Source organism: Python bivittatus, unplaced genomic scaffold (genome assembly GCF_059951505.1).
Source record: "Python bivittatus isolate LINGU-HERP-01145 unplaced genomic scaffold, Pbiv_v1 ctg000970_np1212, whole genome shotgun sequence".
In the NCBI taxonomy this organism is placed as follows: domain Eukaryota; kingdom Metazoa; phylum Chordata; class Lepidosauria; order Squamata; family Pythonidae; genus Python; species Python bivittatus.
Window position 1 is genome coordinate 354,906 of NW_028277121.1, and position 18,999 is coordinate 373,904.

The 18,999-nt window shown below is 41.1% G+C and overlaps 1 protein-coding gene across 2 annotated transcripts in view; it reads left to right on the plus strand.

Annotated features, from left to right (window-relative positions):
* The first annotated feature begins 203 nt into the window (after positions 1-203).
* KLF3 (KLF transcription factor 3) overlaps positions 204-18,999 on the plus strand; it is a 36,700-nt gene continuing 17,904 nt past the window's right edge. The window contains exons 1-2 of one of the 2 annotated variants that reach the window (XM_088131273.1): positions 204-464; positions 17,009-17,158. The gene's annotated coding sequence lies outside the window, so the exon portion shown is untranslated. The remainder of the gene's footprint in view (positions 465-17,008; positions 17,159-18,999) is intronic. The other variant, XM_088131272.1, reaches the window with a different exon arrangement.

Consider the following 18,999-nt stretch of genomic DNA (forward strand, 5'->3'; position numbering starts at 1 on the left):
CCTCCGCCCAAGCCCGGCGCAGGGAGACGCCCTGCCCGCCCGCCCGCCCGCCCGAGCCTTCGCGCGCCCCTCCCTGACCCGACCCGGCCCCCCTCCCTTCCTCCGCCCTCCCCGCCCTCTTAGTTACCCCGCCGGCCGAGGGAGCCTGGCAGAGCGAGCGAGCGAGCGGCGCCGGCGTCATGTGACAGCGCTGCCTAGTGCCAGGAGCCCGGGTGGGGGAAGCGCAGGAGGCGAGCCGGAGGCGCCCGGGCGACGGAGGTGGCGCGCCCGCTGCCGCCGCGGGGAGCGCAGCAGAGGAGAGGAGAGGAGAGGAGAGGAGGGGGAGCCCGAGGGCGAGGGGCGCTTCGGGGTCTCGCGAGCCGGAACGAGCAGCGGCCCCCGAGCCCTGAAGGGAAGCAGCAACTTCGGCGTCCTCTCGGGGCTGCCGGCGGCGTCGCGCTGACCGCCTGGCTTGGCAAGTCCAAGTAAGTCGCGCCGAGGAAGAAGGAGGGCTGCGGGGGGGAGGAGGAGGAGGAGGAGGAAAGCGGGGGGTGGGCGGCGGGGGGGCTGCTGCTGCTGCTGCTGCTGCTGCTGCGGGGAAGGCGCGACGTGTCTGCCACGGGGAGGGGGCCTGGAGCGCTCGGGCAGCGCGGGCGGGGGCGCTGGGGAGGGCGCCGCGGTGGCTCCGCGATGGAGAGGTCGGAGCGCGCGCTCTCTACGTGGACTTGCGGGCTGGGAACGCGCCAGCCGGGACAAAAGTGCCTCTCGCCGCTTCCCGGGAAAATCTTCGCAGCTGCAAAAGTGTGTGCGTGTGCCTGCGGGTGTGTTGGAGCGGGGAGACCTCTCTCCCGAAGGCGGTGGAAGCGCGCAGGGGTGGGGGGCCGTGGGAGGAATGGCGAAGAAGAGGATTTGCCCCTCGGATTACCGGTCCGTGGCCGGAGGGGCGCTACGGCTGGGCATTCCCGGGATCTCCCAATCTGCGACTGGCGGGGGGGGTGTTTTTGGGTTCGGGAAGTGCCCTTTGCATCCGCTCCTCCTCCTCCTCCTCTTCTGAAACAAGAGCCTGTCCGTTGGGAGCTGTGGCGAGGTGAAGGAGAGGCGTCCCACAAAAGCCCAAACGCCGGTGGGGAGCGCTTTACAAAAGGTCGCTCAGCGCCGGGCAGTGCTGGGCTTGACCATTTTGGCAACTAACTCTTGGGATATTCTCTGTGTTGTGAATGGGGCGGGGGCGAGGGAGAGGGGGGCAGATATTGCTGCATGTGCCTTTGTTGGGTTTTTTCCCACTGGTGACCTGCTTTCTTGACACTGATGACCCTTTCCATCCCCATGTCAAAGCAACCTGGGAGAAGTCCATTTAAATCATAAGTCAGGAGTTCCAGCTTTTGTTCCCGCAACCATTCCTGTCTGGACTCTATACCTACAAAGATGAGAAGACTCTTGGGTTGTTGTTATTTCGAATTTGCAGTATCCCTATTACATTCCTAAGTAATATGTCTGTTGATAGGGAACGCGGCACATCCTTTTATAATTCCTCTACATAGAATGAATGGGTGCTGATGTGTTTGATAAAAATATGATTCCATCGGTCTGCTCCCTGAGTCGCCTCGCTTCAGAACACATATGTCTTGAAATGGAGGTGCTCTGTTATGGTATTAGGTTGCCCCTGGTTTTTAAGACACACACAGACACAGACACACACACACAATATGCGTATATACCTACACAACCTATATTTATGTCATCTGTATTAATTTGTATTAAAATGGCATTAATAATATTTATATACACCCTTAGAAAAGTCAGAGTGGTGTGTGAATAGAAGAATACATAATTGGAAAAGACATCAATATCTGGCTTCTTTTTTTCCAAATGTTGCTTCCCGTGTGCTTAAGGAAAGTGTAATACTGCTTACCTGGAATGCTTGTGAGAGGCAAGCTTTGTACTGAAATGCTTTACATAATTCAACATAATTAAGAATCCCAGTTCTTGAAGAAATTAAAACTTCCAGGCAACATGCTTCAAATTTGTTTTCTTCTTGATGCAGAAATTTGTGCCAAGAGGGAAAAATTCACCGTCTTCTAAATTATTGTCATCATTTGACAATTAATTGTCAGTTAAGTTCTGCTTCTTGCACAGTTGCAAAGATGTCATAGTTCACACCAAGCTCAGTTTTTTTCAGTTTCTGGGAAAATGTAGACTTTGTGTGAAAAGTCATTAGCAGACTGAGTCACAGCTTTTGATTTGTACACTTTTATTTTGGTGTAATAAAAATTTGTTCTCTGCATCACAGAGTATTTTTCAAACTTCGAGCTTGACCAATGCTTAATGACAGATTTGATCAAAATTAGGTGATATAGTCCAATGTTACTACTGTATCTAGGCGTAAGGCAGTTACATATTTTGTGTGTGCTTATGTGGCACGATTGCTTTCAGATGATCACCCAAGGGCTTGTCTGCCACCAAAGTGAACCAGCAATTTCAAACAGACTTCCATTTTTTGCTTGTACTGAATGTTATACTGGTAAAGAAACCTGACATAAAGATAAACTTGGAGAACAAGAGTGATTAATAAAGAAAGCTGATTCTTCTGATCTTAATGCCTTTCTTTTTGACAAGTAGTCAGAACTAACATTGTGACCTGTTATGTAAAGAAGAGTCTGTTTTCCTTTCCTGTGTATATATTGTGCTACAGATCCCACCCTTCCAGTTATAATTGCTGGGCCACTGTTGTCCAGATTAAGGGGAAGTGTAATCTACAGGGCAACAGGTTAGAAAAGACTGGAACATTTTTTTTGACAAAAGAGGCAAACATATTAATCAAAGGTTACAATGCTATGCATATATTTACTTTGGGGTAAACTGTATTTAATTCAGTGTGACATGGTTCCAAATAAACGTGTACTGGATTGCACGATGGACAAAGTTTCTCCTTATCTTATGATTATTAGTTAGGAGTTGAGTCCACCTAACCAATGATGTTTTAAACTGAGTAGCTGAGAAAGTGTGACTTAACTAGTACTCTATAGTGGTGCGGATTGGGGATAAAAAAACTTTGTTTCTGTTGCCTGGTGTGTTAGCTAATGCAGAGTGGAGAAGAGCAGCTGTGTGACCCGTTCTGCTTAAGGGTGTAATTATTAAACATAAATATCATAAAAACCATGCAAAATGTAGAAATCACCTTTTAAAAGAGCTCCCATGTCATTGTCGACATGGTGGCCTATGGTTTATTGTGGCAGGAATGTACTGTAAGTCAAGTGAATTTAGAATGGTATTTGTTCCTAAACAGTGGTTAATCCTAATCATGCTTTGTTTCAACAGAGCCAGCTTCATAACTAGTGTTTGAGTTCTGGCTTATTTCAAACAACTGTACTAAGATTAACCATAGTTCATTGGACAAAATCACAAACGTCCATTAATAAAAATCAGAAGCAAAAGCTTCTGAACTCTTCAAACACAACCTGGAACAAGGGAGAGAAGGTGGATCAGTATGTCATATCATGGTATAGATATCAGTATATCCTGTGGCTCATTCACATCATGATAAACCAAGCTTAATATTTCAAGATCGGTTTTGGTGTTTTCTTCCTAGAACATGCCTTGGATATAGATGTAAATGTGAATTTTCAGCACTTAGCTGCCCTTGGCTGATCCCCCAGAAGCTAAGCGTCATCAGATCTGGTTAGTACACCAGGAGATCCCAGATCTATAAACTAGATGGGAAGTCAGAAGACATCCAGAAGTTGGCAGTGGTAAACCGTTCCTATCTTGCTGCCAAGAAAAGTACATTGACATGTTTAGATAGTCACCAAACTGATGGTGTTTTTGCCTATTTACTCCATAATATACTCTAACCATGGTATTATCAGTGGAGAACAGGATTCTTTTGTCTTGTACTGAATAGATTTGTATGAATGGAAGTATTAAGGTAGACAGCAGCATAAGATAACGTTCTAATTATTTGGGGAAAAAATGTAACTGGAATCAAACTCTGCATCCCGATGGCATCCTTATGGCTCATTCATTATTCCAGAATTTTTTTGAAAGAAGTCTCTGAAAATGCACATTAGGCATTTTGAGCAGCTTGGTTGAGAGAAGAAAAGAAGTTGTGGTTATGTTGCCTAGTGTAGATGCTAAGTTTTGTTGCTATCCTGCATAGAGGCTGTTGTTTTTATTCATAGTCATCGGCCAAACGCTGTGTTTGTGTGTGTGTGTGTGTTTGTTACAGAACCCACCCGCCCCTTGCCAATTGCACATGAACGCGAGGGTCAGGAAGGGTCACCCAAATGTTGCTCTGTGCTTTCCTTCCAGCCGAGCCACCAGTGCTGTTTCCTGTTCTTTGTTTCAAGGCTGGGGTTTGCGTCATACATTCCAAGTAGCATATGTGTGTTCTTTCCTGTTTCAGGCTGTTTTCTGGTAGATCAGTAGCCCAGACCTGTCCCCTTGTCACTGCCCAACAACTTTCAGCCTCCACCCAGCGAATTATCATGTCTCCGCACACTCCGGATTGCCTAAAACGCCTGTGTTATGTCACCACAAAAGAGCCGGTCTTAACCTTTTAACTCACACATGCTGCAATCTTGTTTGTTTAGTGTATCGGGCTGAGTAAAGATTATTTTCTGAGTTTGATTTTTGGAAGAAAAGGCATAGATTTGACTCCTTTTTAATGTGGTCGTGACATGGTTGGGAAATAATAAAAAATGAAGCTATTCTGTTCATTAACTTACATTCATGCATAGTCAGTCTCAGTTTTGAAAGTTCTCCAGGAATGGTTTCTGAATCTAGTTCTGAGTAGCTTCATTGACATTTACAATAAGAGAGTCAGAGTGGTCATAATATCTCAGAACGACCCAAGAAAACTTTTCACATTTCAAAATGAAACATTAAATGTGTTAGAATCAGGACGGTACTCAATATTTCATTAAGTTCAGATTCTGTACACCGTGCCCGGTGGTACGACTTAAAACTCTTCATAAAAGAATCTCTCTGTGCCCGGTCCGCTTGACAGGGCTTCCTAATGACAGAAAATTATGCCAGGCTAATCTGTGAGAAGCAACATGGCCTGTCAGACTAGAAACGGGAGACATTCACAGTGGCAGAAAATGCTGAAGAGGAAGTTCACAGAAAGAGAACTTTAAACATCTGCATTATTATTCTTGGTGTTACTGGTAAACGAGCTGAAGATGCATTTTGCCGATACCACTTCTTCCTGAGGACTGTATGACTATTTATAAATAAGCAACACCAAGAAGACCTTTTATGTCTGAGACAATGTCCCCAGTAAGCTGTAACACTATTAAAATATTAATTTATACACGCAGCTTCGTGTGAGTTCCCAGATGAAAGTAAAATATATGAAAATTGAATAGGCACCCTCTTGTGTGTTTGCATACAGAAGGAAAGGTTGCATTTCTCTGTTTTTTTCACAGAAAAATAACCCTTTTTCAGGAAGCCACATTGTTAGATTATTCTACTACAGACTGAGGACAAATAACAGCTTAAATTATTTAAATAAATACATTGAAATAGCTTCAATGATTTAACGATGCCTTTTTTCTCCGATCTAACATAATTTCCATTAGTATCTTTTATGCTGTGCAGAAAAGTCAAGGGCAAGACGCTTATGTGGAGGAACAGATGTCTACGTTTATAGCTCTTTGAGCAGGCTGTCCTTGGGGGGGGGGTGACAGAGAGAGAGAGAGAAAAGCCAGGATGGCAGGTGTGGCCGCACAATCACAATGCCATGTTGACTTCTTTGACACCCCCCCCTCCCCTCCACATTCTTGACTTGGAGGAGTGACATTCTTGGCCGCAGGATGCAGTTGAGGGCAGATCAGATTGTGGGTGTAGTCTAATGGATACTCATTCACACACGTGCCTTTGTCTCTAGTTGGCTGCAATTAGTCATGTGAAGCGACATATGACAAGAGCTGGATGCAAACTGGCCCAAGATGAACCTTTATAAACCTGACTGATTTTAAGGCAGAGATTGCCATGTTTTCCCACTAAAATATGATGGTGCAAATAGCTGGAGTTTTATGGCCATTTGCTTGATACACTAAGCCGTGATTCAGGGGGTCGAATAAAGGCTGTTTCACTTTAAGTTAACAGCAGTTTGAGTCCAACTGACTGACCAACTGCAAGTAATGAAACAATATTTAGCTTAAAAGAAAAGAACCTTGAATCTAAATTGGCTTGTTTAAACTAACCATGGTTAATCATAACTACAGTGCGGAATCTGAACAACGGAACAAATAGAATTAACCCAAAGAAGAAACACAATATTTTAAACTTTTCTTTTGAACTGTGCAAAAAGAGCGGAGAGCGCGTGAGCCTTGTTGCAGCTCAACTCAAAATAACCCTCCCTTGATTTTGTTTAATATAAGATGAGACAGAAACATGGCCGTGGTTTCAAATTCTATTCATTTACCCTACAGTTAATTTACCCTAGCATTTCTGGAATCCCTCCAACGTCTGTTTCTCAACCTGGCCTACCTTTAAGGGCGGCACATTTGGCATTTAAAGTCATGGTTTGAGGATGAAGCTAAACAAGCTGGTTAATAGAACGTATGCTTGATCAACATCTCCTCTTTTTCTTCCAAACTTGGAGTGGCTGCCAGTTCCAGTTAACTGAATCAGAATAGAAACAGCGTTTGTATTTCTGTTACATGCGATGCATACATGTTCCTGTTCGCCAGCCTAGTTGAACTTGGCCTGTTACACAAGCGTGCTCTTAAAAAATGTTGGTGCAGCTGTTTTGCAGAACTACAGTAAGTTGCAAAAAGCTTCTCAGGCATAGAAATATGATTCACGTATTCTAAACACTACAACCTAGTTTGCTTAACCCTGGTTGATTAAATCAACATTAATTGGCTGGATTTGCACATGTAAAGCCCTGTGACATAGCTTACAAACCAGAATGGCTGGGTTTGCAGAAGGTGTAGTCAAGCAGACCACACGGTTGGCTTACCATGAGATGTGAAGCCAACTGAAGGAAGTCAAAAGGTACACAGAAATGCCGTGTACTGGCAGGCAGGCAAAGTAAGAAAGTCAGCTAAGGCTGAGCAGAGACATAGGTCTCTTCTTCATGGCTGGGTTACAGTGCTTGCTTATCTACCAGTCCTTGAGCCAGCAGTCGCTGTCCTGCCATAGGCACAATGCCAGCAGATGGGGCTGTCCTTGGTATATAGGGCACGTTAAGGATGGGTTGATAGATTTCCCTGGCTTTGTTTTTCTCCCACTCCATCAGATGTCACCAGTCAGCAGGAAATCATCTACTGGGTTTGGGGTTGAGGAATAGTGACTTTTGATAAATGACTAGGCCGGTAAGTTTGCTATCTGTAAAAATTTGTTCTCTTTCTGCACAAACGTTTTGTCCTGAAAGGGAGCCTGAATATCACCTGATAATTAAGCTCTTTCTGAGCATGGGTGTGTGTGCTATTCCAGAAGAGCACTAAACCCTTGTTCCCAATCAGCCTGAACAGCATGTGTTCAGATGTGGGAAGAGTTGTGATGTGAAGCAGGTCCCCACCTGCCACTAGTAGTGATAAGCTCAGAGAACTGGTAGATATAGCTTGAGAGTACCTACTTCGAAAGAATTGGGTTCTCCCACTGCCCAAAGCAGAGGGACCCTGGAATACAGTGCCCAGGGACCATAAGGGAGGGGGCATGGCTGCACCAACCTAAAGGGGTCAATAGATGCTGGGTTGATCCCACTCCTAGAGGCACCTGACTGGGCCACCAACTGAATGGTTGGAGAAGCATGTTAGATTGCATCCTGTTGCGCTTTTAAAGGAGAAAACACAGCTCTCACACTAGAACAACTCCTGCAAGAATGATTTTAAGCTGCCTGAGGTATGGGTAGAAGATGAGATGAAGGCAGTATCAGGAGGACATAGCAGAAGTTGGGGCTGTTTAGTTGCAAGGGGAGGAAGGTAGAGAAACAGACACAATGAGAGAGAAGACAGACGCTTACAAAGGAGAGAGGAAGGGACAGAGGCCTTTTCTTCTCCTGTCCAAAACTGTTGAATGGGAGGTGGGAAAGGATCTCCTGCCCAAAATTGTCTAAAGCAGGGTGGGCTCTTCCTGTTCTAAGGATTCCTTCCTTCCCCAGAGATGAATTTTGGCAACTGATTCCCCCCCACCCCCAGTACAAGAATATATTAATGTGAATCAGCCCCTCTTGCCCCCCCCTCCCCAAATGCCTCTGGAATAATACAGTCATTGATTTCAACTGGTTTTTGGTAGGAGAAGGTTTTTGATCCTGGTGCAAATAGCACAGGAGGGAATAAAACATCGAGGTCCACTTAGGACATCTGGAGTAACAGAATCCTAGGTGCTCCTTTTTTAACCCCACTACAGCCAATTTTAGACAGAGAATTTTTTTTTCTCTCCAGTGCACGTGGATGGCAATATGCTTCATTTACCTGCACAAAGAGGAAATTGTCTAGTGGGTGCTTCAGCATTGATCGGGGGAGGAGGGCACCTTGTTGCCAGCTCCATGTTTACTCTAGGCAAACCTGACCCATGACAGTGCTTTCTCGATCTCAACAGAGATGGCAGGCGGTCTTTATAATTTAGTTTTAAAAATGTATGTACAAACTTTCAAGAGCTTTTCACTGGAAATTTAGATTACAATGCAATATGATAAAAATAGACAATTGGCAAGGATGACATGGAGTCTCAAGTGGCAATGACAGGGCGGTATAAACTATATCATGAGAGAGAAACCTCGTGCTTGTTATCCTAAGAATTTTTTTAAGTCAACTTGCTCCTGGTGTTAGAATGAGAAGAAAGTAGGGGCTAAGTAGATTTAAAGCATTATAGACTAGTATGTACAACCATCAAAGAACCCAGATCTCTTGTTCCTCTGTATCAGATAATTAAAAGTTTCCTTGAAGTAGGCCTTCAAACAAGGGTTTCAGTAAATTAGTGTCTGTGCTAGTACCGTATCCAGAATTTAATAGCCTTACTTGGAAGTCAAAGCTATTAGTTTAATTTCTTCTGTGTTCTTGGAATTATGGATGTGTTCCTAATATTTTTGTTTCAATCCATATGGAGTTTGCTAGTACTTTTTCAATAATGTTATGAAAAACAGTCCATACATTAATAAAGAAATGACAGATAAGTGGCATTGTAAGAACCACGAGTGCCTAGATTTTCTGTAATCTCCTTCATGGGGGAAGCAATTGAGTTCCATTTATTTTCCATCTTAACACACTTTCTAAAAAAACAGTGGATGGGAATGAATTACAGCTCTGAAGGGAGGACATTCCACATATTGGGAGGGCACATTAGAAAGCCATGTCACATTTAGCCAACAAAGGAGGGCCAGCAAGTGATGGTGTTTTGAGAAGGCTTCTGTACAATTCAGTAACAAGCCACGTTCACTGCGAGATAGACAGTTCCTCAGGTAGCTAAGCTATGAACACGTTTGGCTTGTTTTACTCATAACAGTAACCATAAAAAGGCTTGTACATTGTACTAAGCAAACTTTAAATATTAGCATATCCCACTACTAAGGTATGTTAAATCCTGTTTGCCTGATGGATGAGAAACGCGGCTCATGACTTTTACCTGCCTTCTGAAAGGGTGCAAAAGTCATGTCAAATAAGAAAATAAAGCTGTTCCTTCGGATGTTCAGTCTATATATAGGATTAAATTGTTTTATGCCAGTATAAAATGTATTTTTTTTATGACGGCCATGGAGTTCATCCTGCTAAATTAGACACTTTTTTTGAACATCAAAGGTTCTCAGACACTGTGCCCAGAGCTCTCCAATGTTCTGTTGAAAATTCTGAAATTTGTCATGTCATGTCATTATAGACCTCTATTGCGCTGATATTTCTTTTTGAGATAATTTTGGTTTTGTCTATTTTATTTAGGGTGACACATATTTGAACATTTCTTGTTTTTCATAACATTCTCTAATTAAAAGATTTATCATTTCTGTGTTTTAAATTAGTGTGTGTTTTAGAGAAATTGGCGCAATAAATTATTGAATTTATTTATCCCATTTATCTCTATATGTATTATATAATTTATCCCATTCAGTGGACTTCAGGTGTAATGGACAAAATTTCACTTAGGCTTCACCCCAAATAATGAAGAAGTCTGTTGTTTTGAGAATAGTCCAGACAATTTATGTAAATACTGTATAAAATTATGTCAAGTGGATGAATCATATATACTACATAAATGTATGTAAAGTAAGTAAATTTTATGTAAATTATGTACATTTGGATTTAACAGGCATTTGTGGCCAAAGTGTGTCTTCCGTACCTGCAACGGCTATAAATTCCAGTTAACATAAATCAGAAATAATTTGTGCATTTCTGTTAGCCATCCCGGTTGGATTTAGACCGTAAATCAATATTTTATTGTAACATTAATTCTGTTAGTCATAGGAAGTTCTTTATAAAAAGAGAGGGAGATTCTGTGCAGCCAACATGGAAGTGTTTTCATTCCAAAGACTGGCTGATTCCAGTCCATAATTTGGTATTTGGCAGGGCTAGTCTAAGGAATAAATTTAAATCTTCTCTTCGCTAAGGTTTCATCCAGGCCAAAGCTTCCTTATAGGGTTTCTAATAGCCATTGTTTACATGATCCAAGGGAATCCAGCATAACAGTTATATGAACAAAACAGGCAGCTACTGCTGGGGACTTTAAATTCAAAGGTTAATCATAAGGTGGGGAGGCTGGGGAACCGTGGTGTTGGTTACAAGCAGCTTAATAGTTTAGGCAACTAGTCTCTGTGGGGGAAAAATCCAAGTTCACTTAATCATTTTTCTTGAATTCATTATCTTTCTTGTTTCTCTTCTCTTGTTTGTTTTTCATTATTCGTGTGTTGCTTCTTTCAGAGTTTCCCATCTTACTCATATCAAGACAATGAATTCTTATCTGTTTCTGACTTTGTCGCTTGTTTATTCTGTCAGACAGCGTGAATGGATTTAGCAGCTACGTCCTAAAACACCTCCTCTTGTCAGCGGTAATACTGAGATTTGCAGCGGAGATCTGTCCACCGTTAACATAAACCAGGAATTAATTAAACAGGAATTGAACCATCTTTCACCCCAAAATTGCCTGATGAACTTTGAATGTGGCTAATATAAAATGAAATTGAATTGGAAGGATGGAACTTACAGTTAGGAAGGTGGGAGGAGTGATCAGAGTCCCACCCCTTGTCATCAAAGCCCTGCCTTTTTTGTAAGTGTGATGCACGCACAATCCACGTAAATGAGGGGCAGGGCTTCAGTGGCACAATTGCAGTTGCCATCTTAGTTTTTTGGACATCCCTTCCCTGGACGCCCCTGCTCCCAGGATTTCCTATCATGGACTGTTCGCGTTAGCTTGAAACGTATACATTTTAATTTAAAATGATAGATTAATGTGAAGTAATATGCTTCTAGGAAATACAAATCTGGTTTGTAATGTTTATTTGACAATTGTTGTTTATCATTCAACTAGTACTTGAACTCCTCAGTTCTGTGAAAGCTTCATTACACTAAAATGAATCAGTTTCATATTAATATTTCAGGATCCTGTTCAAGCATCACAGCATTTTGAGAGGAGAACTCCTCTTCTGTTTCTCAGCTCTGAGTATTGTAAGGTCTGGGACTCTGGCTCATGATTTCCATATATCTCCATTCATGGAAGTCCAGTAGAAGTATATTGTGACATCATCACACAAATGATGCAAACTATGTGATTTGCATCAGTCACATTGGGACATACATCTTTTCATTTGCATGATGATGTAACAATGCACATAATGCCACCTGTACCACCGTGCCCACTCCCCTCACTGTGGATGGCCATGTCTTCTAGGTTCTCTGCATTTGGGGAGTTACTATCTAATTACTATCTAATTGGGACACAATTTACGCTGGATGCTATGCTCACATATCATGCTTATCAGAATCAATAATGTATTCTGGTGTTCACAGTTAGCCATTTCTTTACATTATTATTAACTACAAGGTCTGATAACAGAAAAATCAATGGCCTTTGGAAACTCGCTTCCATGAATCTTAACCTGACCTGGAAAATGTCTATAAAGATTGCAATTTTATGCTAAGAACTGAGAGGAGAATTTTGTTTGGGATAAAATATCTCCAGTCACTGCATTCAGCTGGGTAAAAAGGTACAGGTGTCATAGTAGGAAAATAAGAGTGAGGGTGATCTAGTGCTTAGGGTACCAGGCTAGAAACCAGGAGACTGTGAGCTCTGGCCTCACCTGATACGTGAAAGCCAGCTGGGTGACTGTGGACCAGTCACTCTCTTTCAGCCCATGAGGTCAGGCTTGGGTGACAAGCCAGTCAGTCAATTCCTGTTGCAACCAATGGATCAACATTTGGTTGATCTGAAAAAAAGCAGACCCCGCACCTGCGGGAAAAACGCTAGGAAGAAAAAGAAAGTAAGAAAATAACTGGTAAGATTTTGAACAAGAAAATCACTAAAATGGAAAGGTGAAGCTGCTCTGGTTAAACAGTCAGATTCATGAGGATTATTTTACGTTTTTTAAAGAAAAATACATAAAAGTTATGTTTAACTGCAATATGAATTCAGTGCAATATAGAAAGAATTGAGCATATTCAGATTCCATTGGGTTCAGCGCCAGAGTTAACAAGTCCCTTTAGTAGATTGCTACATCTCTTTTCCAAAAGGAAATATATTTAGTTAGAAACAAGATAGTATGCCATGCCAAGTGTTTAAGAGACATATATTTTACACAAGATATGGATACCCATTTACTTAATGGGTACAGCTCATTCCAGCTGCACGAAAAATTAATTTTCTCTTTTTCACAGCTAAAAATTCCCTTAGTGACAGGGCAGAGGAGAGTGACTTACCTGTGGGATGTGTGTAAGCCAACATTGACTATTTTGCAAAAATCCTACTGTATAGTCTACTGCTATCTTTTAGAGTTGGCCAGATATGTTCCTCTGCTTTATTCATTCCTGAAGTGCTAGGAAGAAGTTAATTAGTACCTGCTGGGAACATTTTTTCTAAAACGTTCATTTTTACCTTAAATATATAAATTGAGTGATTTTTCTTTCCATTTTTTTTCCCTTTAACAAAAGTATTGGTTGCCATGTCCACCTTCAACTGTCCAGCTGTTCCATATGAATTCCAGGGTCAAAAGACATCTGGAACTAACACTAAGTCATCATGTAACATCATCCCCAGGGATGTTCTGTCCCTAAAACAACAGGAACAAGAGTACCGCCTCTTGAAATTGGGGTGAATTTTATTGTTTATAAATTTATGAACGTGTGAGGGAGTTACTTCCTGTCCTCCTTATGTATTTAAAGTAAAGTGAAGTGAACTCGTAGAAATGTACCTCAGATATTCATCCGTTCACTTCACTTTTGTGGCTGAAATTTACTGGTAGGCTGAATTATTCACCCTGGTGCTTAGTTTTACATGGCTCCACTTTGTTTGGCCTACTTAAAATTTGGCTGTTTAAAAGAAAAATGGAGAGGGGATGTTTTAAAATACCAGAACATGCACCTTCACTCTGAGGTATGCATTGTTGAAAACATCATTTAGATTGACTTGAGTTTTTGGCAGCATATAATACCGGTAGTTTGCCTTTTTCCTAACTCATTCAGGGCTAGCAGTCAATTCTCAGTCAGAGATTTTTAGAGATATATAGCAAAAGGATCCTCTGAAAGCTACAGGCAGACATTACATTTCTCAATTTGATTGAAGCCATTCCTTCACTTTGTTACTGAAATTGCATGGCGCCATAGCAATACCTACAAAGGGAAATTGGGGCCATGTAGGAATATAGCAAGATTTCCTGATGCAAAAACATATATGTAAATTAAAAATAGTACATTTTATTTATTTGTTGTGTGAAAACCACCAAAAGCAAGATTTTAGTCTCACCCTGACAGCTTGAGAGATCTCATCTGGAAACATGGAAATCTCATGAGATTTTGGACATTTCACATATGAAACAAAATGGGGGAGGAAGTATCCATTTTGAGCTGCCATGGGCACCTAGACTATCATATTCAGACAGAAAGTTCTCTAGAAGTTCCTGCACTGAAGCCACCTCGTATGCCTTGCCTACAAATCCTGACTAATACAAGCCACCTGAATTAATAGAAGACTGGTTTTGTGCATATCATTAAAAAAAAAAAAATCAAAACTTCATTCCTTTTAATACATTGATAAGAGCAGTTCTTTCTTCTCTGTTTCAAAAGGGGAAAAAACTCCATACCATTCTGTATACTTCACTTGTTTTTAAACATCTGCTTTTTCATCTTGTTCAATTTCATGCCTGTGTTTCTCTGTGGAAGCTGAAGCTTAAGACAGGAAGCTAGATAGCTTTCTGCTCTGATAAGGAAGCTTATTGTCTCTCGGAACTGGCTGGAAGCCCTCAGTAAGGTTTCATAGATATAAACTTGGAATATATTTGTTTGTTTACTTACATACTAACTTGGATTTATAAGCTACTCTAGGCTAAAAGGACTCTGAGAGGCTTATCTTCCCATCTTTCAGTAGGAAGGTTAAAAGGAAAAAAAAAGGAGGAGGGAAACAGTATTAACAACATAACCATTAACAATTACAACTAAAATTTCTTACAGGGTTGTCTGTAACTGCAGGTCCATCACCTTTTTAACAACTTTCCCTAAAAATGGAAGGTTGGAGACAGGACAATACTTATCTACTATTGCTGGTTGAGCAATGGCTTCTTGAGAAGGGAGCATCCCACCTCTTTCTTCAAAGCAGGCAGGGCTACCTCCTCTCCCAAGGATGCGTTAAGCACCTGATCCATCCTCTGTTACCTCCCTTAAGGTGTTCGTCAGTCAGGAAGGGTAGAGGTCTAACCCACAGGTGGCAGAACTAACCATTATGTAGGCTTGAGCCCAAGCTATTAACCTGTGTACAGTCCAATTCGCTCTTTGTCTTCCACCACTCTTCTATCACATTATTTCCACAATGTTTCTCTAAAGTGTTTCCCTGGAAAAGGAGAGGCCACTCAGGTGCAATTCCATCCAGGGCCAATGTTGTCATACCATTCAGGTTGGCAACAAAAACTTCAGAAGAACAGCTCACCAGGGTTTGGGGATCTCACCAGGCACTCTCTGAAAATTAATTTGATCCACTAGACATGTGGGGAAGCCAGTCAAATAGGTAATCAGAGGGGCACCTAGCAAATAAAAACACGATGTAATACCAGTCATACAGGAATGCAGTTTTTTCATGGAAACTGATAAATCAGATTTCTGGTGACAATATAATCTCCACTAAAGGAAGACCACACAAACTTTCTCCCAACTACTGCTAAGTATATCAGTAGGAAAATTATATTTATAATCCGCTAACCTGTCTCAGGTTTAAACTAGTAACATTAAGCAGAGTAGCAACTGTGTCCTATCTTCAACAAATATTTCTTATTGTTTAGTAGAATCACAAATATCTTTACTATTTTTTCTTTAGAATGTAGCAAAACTCTTTTGTGCTATCTTCTAGGCCCTGCAGTTCATCAATAATTTATATAATATTTCTATTTTTATAATTTATAAATGTATATAATTATATATGTATATAATATTTCAAATAATCATTGAGTGGTAGTTTGTTATTTATTCACAGATACCTTTTTACTTTCTTTTCATGGAGTATAAAAATAATATATTTTGCCATTTTAGTAAAGTACAAATACTTTTTAAGTGAAACTCAGTTTAACTGACCATTTGGAGAAAAACATCATCTATTAACTCCCACTGTCTGTTAAATCAGAAATTATGTGATTTGTATCATTCGCATCAGAATGATGTCAAAATGACAGAAACTGACTGAAATGATATACAAATGTCAATTGCATTGTATTTTTCTTTTCATCATCTTCTTTGTGCTAATAGATCTTTTCTTGTTCTCACAAAACTAATGATACAAACGTGAAGGATCTAGTTAGATCACAAAGACACAATTGAATCATAGCACGCACTGAGGACAAGTCAGACAAATGCATTCTTTGTTTCATCCGTTCAATTTTATTCAAGATCTGCTAAGGAATTTTGACTCAAATCCTAACTATGTAATCTCTCAGGTTAAAGAATATTTTCATTCTTAAGAAATAATATGTGAATGGAATAGATAAGTTAGTGGATGGACTACTTCTGCTTTAATGTTAGTTTATACTAATTGTTCAGGGTAGTAATAGTTTAAGAAAGTCGATCTGTGATTTTTAACACAATTCATGTTACAGTAATTTCAATATGTTTAACACTTGTAGAAGCTCAAAAAGTTTACTCAGAAAGTTAGTCCGACTGAGCTCAGTGAGAGTTAAAATATTTCCACATTCTGTTCACAACAGACCTGGCACAGAATCATAGGGTTTGGAAGAAGCCATCAACTGTCTTTGAATCTTCAGGTACTGTGTTTCAGGTTTTCAAGTTGGGATTCAGTTCCAGAAAAAGGTTCATTCCCTCAGTGAATATGAGCGACCAGTGAAAATGCATTTTTCAGCTAGTTACTCTTTTTCTCCTTGCTGTTTTTTTTCCCCCCTTAAAACAAACCAAAAACAGAATAAATTGTGGGAAAATAAGGTTTACAACTGCAAGATGACAACAGCTGTATCCTTCATAAACCCTGTAAAAGAAACAGTGTGATTGGCAATCAAAGCTTTATCTGAAAGTGTGTTGAATTCACTCACTTAAATCATTGTTCTACTATGTTTTTCCAGTAATTCTCATTCTCTCTCTCTCTAAATGTAATTGAACTTTTTGAAGGGTGGAACAATAGAATTATCTTAGTCTTTTAGAAAAGACATTGTTTTGATATATGCAGTAACATGTTGGCAATGAGCAAGTTATTTTGTTTTCATTTTAGTAGCGTGTTTTTTTAAAGCTATTTTCTCTAAGTTGCGCAAAACTCTGTTCTTGCCTCTATTTTAAGCTATATTTAAATATTTCTGCTAAAGCACTTAAAGAGTATTTTATTAAACTAAGAAAACTTTGTCAAAAGTATTTGTTGGACTGATGAAGGGAAAGTAAATGTTTTCTTTTGATTGCAGCCTCCCTTCTAAGTTTTAGGAGTTTGAGAGCAGCAAGTGAATTTCACACCACCATTGGAAGATGTTCCTTCTTCCTTCCTTCCTCATACGAAAATGGAAATTAAGGAAATTGTATTTGCAGAAACATATGGGGCCTGTAGAAGCGAGCAAGTAAGTGAGTGATCAAGATTGTAGTCTGGATGGGGAACATCAGTCTTCAGCTGAACGGTGGCAAGACTGAGTGGGTTTTGGAGCCTACGGGTTCTGGAACTATACCAACCTTGGTGCTGGATGCGGTCGCACTGCCCCAAACAGACCCGTTGCACAACCTGGGGATTCTTCTAGACTCGAGACCCCTACTCGAAGACCAGGTGGCAGTCTTGGCTAGGAGGGTCTTTGCACAGCTTCATGTTGTGCACCAGTTGTGCCCATTCTTGGATCATGAGGCTCTACTCATGGTCACTCGTGCCCTGGTCACCTCCCAGGTAGACTACTGTAATGGGGCTGCCCTTGAAGAGTATCCAGAAGCTTCAGCTGGTGCAGAATGCAGTGGCATGGGCAGTTGTGTATGCCCCTAGGATGGCACACATTACACCTCTGCTCTGCGACCTGCATTGCTTCCGGGTCCAATTCAAGGTGCTGGTTTTGACCTTTGAAGCCCTTCATGGCATGGGGCTGGGTTATTGGAGGGACTGCTTCTTCCCGATTACATCTGTCGGTCCCATCAGGTCTGGCAGATGAGGTACGTTGCGGGTCCCATCTGGCGGACCCAGGAGACAGGCCTTTTCTGCCATGGCATTCACCTCATGGAACATCATCCCCCCAAGGTGAGGTTGACTCCTCCCTGTTAATTTTCTGTGAGGCCGTCAGAACTTGGTTATGTCGTCAGACTTGGGAATCCCAAGGGAACAATGAGTTGCTGAGGTGGCTCCATTAATATTAGTATCTGTTGCCCTCTCCTCACCTTTCAATCATAATTCTAATATTTTTTGCTTGTTAATTGCTTTTATATCAGTGTCTTAACAGGTTTTTTTATTGTATGCCGCCCAGAGTCATGTTTTGTAAATATGATGAATAAACAAACAAAATGAAATAGATTTTCTGTTCTTGCTTTCACTGAATCTGGTTCTGTCTCTTTCCGCACAGAAATGAGGGCAGTTTCTGTGCTGAAAGAGACAGAACCAGATTCAGCAGAAGCTAGAGCAGGAAATAGGTTTCATTTTTCCTTCACCAGGTGCTCTCTCATCGCTATCAGACCTATGCCTTAGGATTTTTTTTTATTTTACCTTTATACCTGTCCTTATTTGCATACAAAAACCAATTTCTTCACTTAGCTTGCTGAAGTACAGGGTGTGAGCAAAATCTTATCAAGGCTGTGTCCTGTTTGGACAAGTTGCCTTGACTTGGCAGAAATCCATAGGGTGGAGAGACAGGGAGGAGTCAGGAAAGTAAAGCAGTGTGGTTTTTTTTAACATGGGGGGCAGGACTGTTTTCTTAAGGGAGCATTGTTAATTATTTGGTTTCTTATTAATACGATCTATAATTATACCTTTATAAAACGTAGTATACCGGGGTTCTTGTTTTCGTTCCTGTTTACTTGGCATACTTATTTTACCTTAAGAAAGTTGCAGTTCCTACAATGTCACTGAATTGCTTTTGGAGAGAAAAACGTAATTCCTGACTGCACAAAAAGGTTAATTAGGAATAAAATAAAACCCATTGAGGGAAAGACCATTTTCAGAAGGGAGGAAACGTAAGCTTCAGCCTTTGTCTTAACCTTGGCAAAGCTGTTAAGCGCACCAGTGGCTGGCTTGTGATCAGCAAGTACGAATTTTAGAAGTTTTTTTTACCACAACAGCTCTAAGTTGCCAGCAAAGTTAGGGCTTTTAATATATGGCGTATGCGAGAATATGGACTTAAGCAAAATCAAATTTAATCTCCTACCGTAAGTACTTACGTTCTCCCTTTTTAAGTTCATTTCATCCCCATCTTGCACAAGCCAGGGAGGAGGA